An 8,749-nucleotide genomic window follows, 5' to 3' on the forward strand; every position below is an offset into this window, starting at 1 on the left:
AAGATGACACCAACATCACCACGGACATTACAGTAATCACCATCAGTTCAAGTGAGTCAAACCTGCTCGGACCTCACGAAGTGCGAAGCGTAAACCTACGCAGTAAGCACCAGTACATCCAACAGAGAGTTCACAAGCAAAACCAAAACTACAAGTCCTGGGTTAGGCCTTTATCAGAGCAGACCACATGCTAAGACCTAGAGACAGAGTAAAACATATTGGTTGAGACAGCCGAACCACCAACGCAAATGCTCAGGGATAGTAGAACCCTAAGAAAATGAAGGTCCTGACGACCAAGGTGGACGACTACCGTGCCCTCCGATCTAAGAAGATCCTGCAGGAAAAGGAAAACCAGGCAAACGAGGAGTATGAGAACATAGAACAGTAAAAATTGGAAATCCCGGAGCTTGGGACAGAACTAGAAACGGAAGCATGCGCTACGCGACAAAGGCAGAACAACTCGAGAAAACCAAGAACGTACCTTGAGAGTCCAAAGCCAACCTCCAGGATGATTACAGTGAATGTGGCCTCTCCAGGAAAGCCTCGTCATGACAGAACGGCAGGAAAGTCCGGTGCTAAACATCATAGATCCGTAGAAGTCCTCGACAGTGTAAAGCAAGCCATGATATACGGCTGCAATGCCAATGGAGCGTGAATGTTCCTCTTGCATTCCAACATCTGATCCGCCAGCAAGTCCAACAAATCTAGCTCATCGCCGGCCAGTGCAACGCTAATAACCTCCAGAGCAGGCTGACCAACGGCACCATCCTCAATCGCAGCCGAAGGCACGATGGTATGCCTTAGAATCTCGTGAAGCACCTTGGGGAACCTCCTCATACCACCCTTTGGACCGAACATGGAATCCTCGTGATAGTAGAGTTCAGGTATCCCATCCACCAGCAACCTGGAAATACCAGCAACTGATTTGCCCTTCTTCATCCTGTGATAATCTAGCCCCACTACAGCAGCAAGATCCCTGAAGGTAACCTCGAGCATGCAAGTGGCTGTCATCCACATCAACTTCTCCTGCTCAGCATGAACCTCCAAGGTAGCATAGAACTGGCGAACCATAGTCTCGTTCTAGCCATGACGGAACCCAAGCACTTTCTTCCAACCCAGGACCTTGACCCTCTCCATCAAACTGGACAACTCTACATAGGACCTCAAGTATTCCCAGTGCAGCCACTGTTGATCCGGATGCATCAGTCTGATGTTGATGCCTCCCCGATACAGCCGGTACTGGACACGGGAATGAAAGAATGGAGATGGTGAGTCCGTGGTTTGTCCGAACTGCCTCGACAATGCAGCCCTGCTGAAGCCCTCAGCCATCCAACCAAAGCGTTCCTCCGGTATCGCTGTCAGATCCATTGGGAAGATCCCCTCAGACTTTGACTCCTCAACCGAAGTGTCGTAGGACATCACCTCTGACAGATTGTCCTCAGGAAGATTGGAATCCATAGCCGACCAGCAGACAAAGAAAAAGAAAATTCAAGATTCGTTGAGAAACCGGATTAACAAAAAGATAAAAGGAACACCAACACCCCGGACCGCACTGAAAAATAGACTGCAATTGGAAGGGTCACTCATAGACTAGTGAGTGGATAAGATGAGAAGAATAAATACGTATATAGCCAAAGGAAGTCAGAGCACTGTTGCAACTAAGATTGAAATAACACAGCAAGCGCCATCATCAGAATGGAGAAGCGGTACATCCCACAACCTGAGTATAAGCCCTACTCTACGCATTGCAAGTACCCCTGAGCTCGATTAGTCATTGAAGTGAATGAAACACCTAAGGAATGATAGTGCGAATCGGATGACGAGTACTATGATCACCTCTCCTACAGAGAATATACAAGAGGGGGAGGATACTCAAGCATATGGCTAAGCGAACAAAACCCCTTAGAACCGAGCAAATCTCAAACAGTAAGTGCAGACCCTGACGGAGCATCCGCCAAAATTCTCAGACCGTCCGACGGATTATAGAACAACGGCAACAGAACTAACAAAGAGCAGCAAAGAATGTCAGAGCTTTCCAAAGGTTGCATCGGAACATTCCTGTAGACACCAGGTGCATGCAATGCAGACGACAGAAGCAAGCTTAGTAGCGGAGTGCCCGCAAACCCCACGGATCATCCGTCATTACTGGAGACAGCATGAACCCTACCACGATTACAGAGAATCCCAACTCTAAGCGCCCACTTGATTGAACAGCTCAAACATGAACATGCCAATGCAAGTGAATGCTACGGCTAAACCCTAAGGCGGTTAAACCCTAACCCTAGCCACGCAACCAGAAGGAGAAACCCTAACTAAATTCTATATATATATTTTGGCCGCGTTTGGTAAGTCCTTTTTTTTTTTGGCTTCACCTATAGGAACGGCTCTTCCGGTGAAGCTGGAGCCGTTTTAGTATCTCGTTTGGCAAAACAACTCCTTATAGTAGACAAAGAGATAAAAGAAAGCCATAATACCCTTCTCTTTTTTATTTTATTCTCCTCCTCTATTTTCTTCTTCTTCCGTGCTTCACCCTACCCGGCAGCCCGCACCAGCGCCGTGCTCCCAGGCGGCCCCACACCACGCTCCCCCGACGGCCACGCACCCCGGTGGCCGTGCCCACACCGGCGTGCCCCGACGGTCACGCGCCCTCCCCGACACGGCCTCGCCAGCAGTTTCGCGCAACCCTGCCTGGCCCCCGGCGCGCCCCTCCCTGGTGGTTGAGCGCCCTCCCTGCCGCACCCCTCCCTAGTGGTCGCGCACGCCCTGCGCCCTCCCCACCGCCCTCCTCGACGCTCCCTCGCCAGCAGCCCGCGCCGCCCCTCCCCAGCCCCAGAGTCGCGTGCCCCGGCGGCCAAGTGCGCCCATGCCGCGAGCCTCTGCGTCGCGCCCCATGCACGCCGGTGCACCTAACAGGTGTAAAACAGGTCTCTCTCCTGGTGTCCATGTGGCCTAGGTGAAGTCGTGTGAAGCCACTATTTTTGGCTCGATCCACCTCAAACATCTCTGAGAGTACGTTTTAAGGGGCTTTACTAGTGAAGCCATTTTATTTTACCACGTTTGGCAGAAAACGGCTCCCGAAGCCGGTGAAGAAGCCCTGTCAAATGGTGCCTGCACTATTTGATAACAAGCTAACAAGTAGCTATACTAGCTATGAGAAATAAGCTAATAACTAATTGTTAGCTGGAGGTAAGATATTAATTGGACTTATTAGCTGAGGATCCAAATAGATTCACAGCTGATTTTTAGCAGCTAACTATTTAGTTGTAGGGATCTAAATAAATCTCGGATGTTCATTCGCTGATCTCTTTCTGGTAGGAATAATGTATGTGCATTGGCATTGCTTTCCAGATGCAAACGCGAGCAATAATCTGCTCTGGTTTCGAGAGGTACGTGTGCAGTCCGTCAGCATCTTCGACTCTCGATAGGGAGCTGTTGTGGGGGAGGTGCAAATGAACAGCATTTTCCACTCTCGACGATACATGAATTGCATAATTGTCCGCAATAAAGTTGTTCCTGCAGTATATCAGTTGTCCTACACACTAGCGGCACGTCAGGCATCCTATGTGACATTATGTTAGCCATGATAAGATAAATAAGGCTATTGTTGATAGTTTGGAGGTTAAATAGACTTTACTATAAAAGTTATACAAATAATTTTTTAGAAAGTTATTTAAACTTTTTGGACACTGCTAGGCAGGGGCTGCTAGGGGCCAGGCGTTCGGACCGAGTCCGCTCGCTGGCTGAGAAGCGCGCCAAAAAATTTCACGAGTAGAGTCCACGCGCTGGCCGAGATGCGCGCCAAAAATTTTCGCGAGCAGAGCGCCTCAGTTCCGGAACTAGATCCTCTAACGTACTGCGAACTACAGCAGAGGGACGTACCTATGCCCGATGACGTTCGTTGGGCATTCGACGGCGCAGCAGAAATAAGCACCGAAGCCGTCTAATTCTTGCCTCGGCCCATATACTCGACCGAAGCCCAGTTCGTTGAGCTCGCCGTTGAGTAAAAAAGGGCACGAGACCGACGGAAAAGGGCGTGAGACCGGCGAAAAAGAGCGCGAGGCCGGCAAAAACGGGGCGAGGTTGACTGAAAAGAGCATGAGGGAGGAACGATCTTCTCTACTCACGTAAGTCCCACGTCAATAGTCTGCCCTTTAATGTATTTGCCATGAATGGCTTACGGAATTCATCATAATTGCATCATTATGTTTCTAGGAACTTGAAGGTCTCCTTTTCTCATGGATGAATCATTTAGTTGAGATCCTATTGCGATGGATGCAAATCTAACACTTCTGTCATGGGAGAACATAGGTGTGTAATAAAACTTCTTGCTTCTTCGTTAGAAAATTTCCGGTCAACTAAAACTATTTGCTTCTTCTCCTTTGTCCATACATCCTTTGTCTATATAGAGAGGGCTTGAACCCCAGTCTAGTGCCTCACCTTGGCATGGAATTTACAAATTCTGACGAAGCTTGGGCATTTTGGCTTAGCTACAGTGGGCAGAAGGGCTTTGAGGTTAGAAAAAGGTATACCAATAAAAGGCCATGTGATGGCAAGATTACATCATGTAGATTTGTTTGTGCAAATGAGGGTCATCGGTTGCCAGACAAAATAGATCATGTAACAAAGTGCCCTCGAGCTAAAACTAGAACTGACTGTCAAGTTCACATGAATCTTAAAATGGATCGAGAAAAAGGAAATTTGAAAGTGAGTGAAGTGGTTTTGGAACACAATCACGCACTACATCTGCCAGCAACCTTGCACCTAATGGCGTCACAAAGGAAAATTTTAGATTTACAGGCTTTTGAAATTCAAACAGCAGATGATGCAGGAATTGGACCAAAAGCTGCACATGAGTTGGCTAGTCGTCAAGTCGGTGGTCCACTCAATCTTAGTTACACCCTTCGTGATCACAAGAATTATTTGCGGACCAAGCGCCAACGAGAGATGGCATACGGCCAAGCAGGTAACATGCTCAAGTATTTTCATGACAAAATTACCGAGAACCCATCATTCTAATATGCACTGCAAATGGATTGTGAAGAACATATAACAAACATATTCTGGGATGATGCTAAAATGATCATGGACTATGCACATTTTGGTGATGTCGTTAGTTTTGACACTACTTTTGGAACAAACAAGGAGAGTAGGCCTTTTGGTGTATTCGTCGGATTCAATCACTTTAGAGAAACTGTTGTTTTTGGGGCTGCTCTCATGTATGATGAAACCTTTGAATCTTTCAGGTGGCTATTTGAGACCTTTCTAAAATCTCATAATGGACAACAACCTAAAACATTCTAAGATGCTACAATGGGGAAGGCAGTTTCTCAAGTGTTTATAGAAGCATGGCATGGATTATGCACCTTTCACGTCATGCAAAATGCAGTCAAACATCTACATGAAGAGAAGAATGAAGAGGAGAACGAAGAGAATAGAATGAAGAAGAGTCAAGAGAAAAAAGAGAGAAGAAAAGGAAGAAGAAAAAGGAGGAGAATGAGGAAAGAAGTATTCTATTAGATTTTAGTGCATGCATGTTTGAGTATGAAGATATTGCAGAATTTGAACAAAAAATTAACCTCATGAGGCAAAAGGTGAGCAAGCAAACTTGGTTGGACAGTATTTACAAGTTAAAAGAAAAATGGGCTGAATGTTATATGAAAGATGTCTTCATATTAGGAATGAGAAGTACACAATTGAGTGAGAGTCTGAAAAATGACTTGAAAATGCATTTCAAATCGGATTTTGATATCATTCGGTTCTTTAAACATTTTGAAAGGGTAGTGCAAGGGAAAAGGAATAATGAACTAAATTCAGAATTTGATTCAAGGAAAAAATACCTAAAATATGTATAATGAGGCCGCCACCTATGTTGGTGCAGGCTGGCAAGTTGTACACACCTATTATATTTGAAGCTTTTCAAGGTGAATATGAAAGATCATTGGCAGCTTGCACCAAAGCACTGGATGGTACTAATGAATATCTAGTAGGAGATTTTACATATGAGGAGGAATATAAAGTTGTTGGTGATCCTTTGAAGGAAACGGCTGTATGCAGCTGCAGGTAGTTTGATAGAATTGGGATATTGTGTAGCCATGGTCTTAAGGTTCTTGATTTGATGAATATCAAGTCACTACCACCACAATACGTGTTAAAGCGTTGGACACGGGAAGCACGGACCATAACTATACAAGACAACCAAGGGAGAAACATAATTGAAAATCCTAAGATGGATGCTATGCTTCGGTTCAAATATATGTCCCACAAATTTCTCAATCTGGCGCATGAAGCAGCAAACTCTCCTAAGTGCACAATGTTAGTGGACAGCAAACTTGACATGCTTGGTAAGTAAATTGCAAAAAAGATCAATACAAGTACAAGAACTTTTTAGGATTCATGTATAGTTTCCACAAATGCTAGTCCACCGAATGACTTGTTGATTAATGCTAGACTAAAGAAAAAGGATGTCCAAACAAAAAGTTCAAAACGAAAAAGAACCTGGCTCAATAAGAAGCACAAGGCTAGAAAAAAAAGAGAAAACAAAGCTACATCTCAATTTGGTGAAGCGGGTAATAATGATGTTGTACATGGACAAGAGGCAGTTAGTGGTGGAGCACAAGCACAAGAGGGATAATCTCCATTATTTCCTGAACCCTTTAATTCAAGTGGTGCACAAGCAAAGCACAAGGTGCATTCTGTCCATTTTTTCTGAATCTTCAAGTTCAGGTGGTACACAAGCACAAGCACAAGCACAAGCACAAGTTAGCTTCACTCAAATGTTGACGGTAATATGCTCATATAGCTATTTTACAGATGTTAAGATAATATTTCATTTTTAAAAGAACTTGCTTCTTCATTTAATTTACAGGGAACAATGACCAATGACCTTCTGTCTAGATTCTGGTGATGGTGTTATGAAGAGCTATTAGTATTTTGAAGTATGAGCTGTATGCAACATAGCGGATGTTCGCAAGTGGATATAGATGTTCATGTTTCTTTGGCCACAAATCAGTTATCTAGTGCTAGATGCTATGCTCCAAGGTGGATAAAATCAGTTTTTTTCGTTGCCAGTTTGCAAGTATCTTGGAAGCCAAAACTCTAGTTTTGTACATATAAATTAGCTTTCTTTTGCTATGTTGCAAATGAGCATTTCAGTACCATTGGTACATATTCAACCATTCAGAGTTCTCAAATAGAAACAATCATCACAACAGCACCGAAGTATCAAATTCACAATAATTATACTCTCAAATTGGCAAAAATTATCCAATCATCACAAACAAGGTCAAGCCACAATCTCAACTGACAACAGTTATACATTGACAATTTAACACAACTACTTGTCTACTGCTAGTCTGAACTTTGGAATTCGGCTTCTCGAGGTGCATATGAGGACAGCAGCGCTACACGCGGGAGACAGCGCGGGCACGAGCTCAGGATAGGACAGCGGAGGCGGGCGGTGGAGGAGAATACTTTCCCAGAGACCTGCTTGCCTGCTCCAGTGCTGAGGGAGGCCACGAGCAGCAATAGCCGCTGGCCGTCGGCCATCTTCACGGGCACTGCAAGGCGGCGAGTGTTTGGAACACTCTGTTCCTTTGCAGAGCATGAGGGCGATGGAGGAGAGAACTTGCCTAGGGACCTGCTTGCCTGCTCCAGCGCCGGGGGGAGGCCGCAAGCAGGGAGCAGCAACAGCAGCTAGCCCGGCGAGCACGGCACGGCGGCAGCGGCGGCGAGTGCTTGGAGCACTCCATATCTTTTCCGACTTGTGTTTTGCGTTTTCTAAATGTGGGCCGTGTCGAGTATATGGGCCGAGGCAAGAATTGGACGGCTTCGGTGCTTATTTCTGCCGTCGGATGCCCAACGAACATCATCGGGTGTAGGTATGTCCCTCTGCTATAGTTCATAGTATGTTAGAGGATCTAGTTCCCTCTGTTCTAGACTTCCAGGTCGTACAAGTGCATGCAGGCATAGTAAAATAATAAGGTGACGTCATGGTTTGTTGCAAAATTTAAAAATCTAAAGTTTACAAAATGAGCATCCAAATTAAATTTCGATTGCACCATTGCGTTTCTTGTAATAAATCCTTCAAAACAAGATCCCACATGAATATATTTGGACAAAATTTTATTATCGAACATTTTTCACATAAAGGAAGAACATTTTCTTTTATTGTATAGGGACGTCGTTCTAGTTTCACCAAAAATGTTCTGTTTTCACAAGAAAAATGTCCTCGGTTCAAGACAATAGTATTTTAGATCTAGGAGAACAAATTATAGGTTAATGCGATAGTATTATAATATTTGTGAAAATAATATATATGTTTTGAACTATGCAAGGGTATGTTTAACAAAAAAGCATCACATCAACACTAACTAAACAACAAAAATAACCATGGAACACCAAGCATGTCATTATATAGGAAACATACCATAATACATACCATATACCATGGAATATATGAAAAATAAAAAAGAAAACCTAAAAATAAAAGAAATGAAATAGAATATTAAAAAATACATCATAGAACATCACGTTTGTATCACGCGAACATCACAAAAAACATCATGGAACATCATATGTATACTACGTGAACATCACAAAATACATCATAAGAACATCATTGTATACTACGTGAACATCACATATATACCACGTGAACATTAGAAAAAAAAACATCTAGAACATCACAAGTACAACACATGGACATCACAAAAAAATCACAGAACATCACATGTATACTACGAGAACATCA

General features: G+C 44.1%; 1 pseudogene; it reads left to right on the forward strand.

Annotated features, from left to right (window-relative positions):
• The first annotated feature begins 4,944 nt into the window (after positions 1 to 4,944).
• Positions 4,945 to 6,631, forward strand: LOC136458493 (protein FAR1-RELATED SEQUENCE 5-like; annotated as a pseudogene).
• Positions 6,632 to 8,749: the final 2,118 nt, after the last annotated feature.

The sequence above is a fragment of the Miscanthus floridulus genome, chromosome 1, assembly GCF_019320115.1.
Source record: "Miscanthus floridulus cultivar M001 chromosome 1, ASM1932011v1, whole genome shotgun sequence".
NCBI classification, from domain to species: domain Eukaryota; kingdom Viridiplantae; phylum Streptophyta; class Magnoliopsida; order Poales; family Poaceae; genus Miscanthus; species Miscanthus floridulus.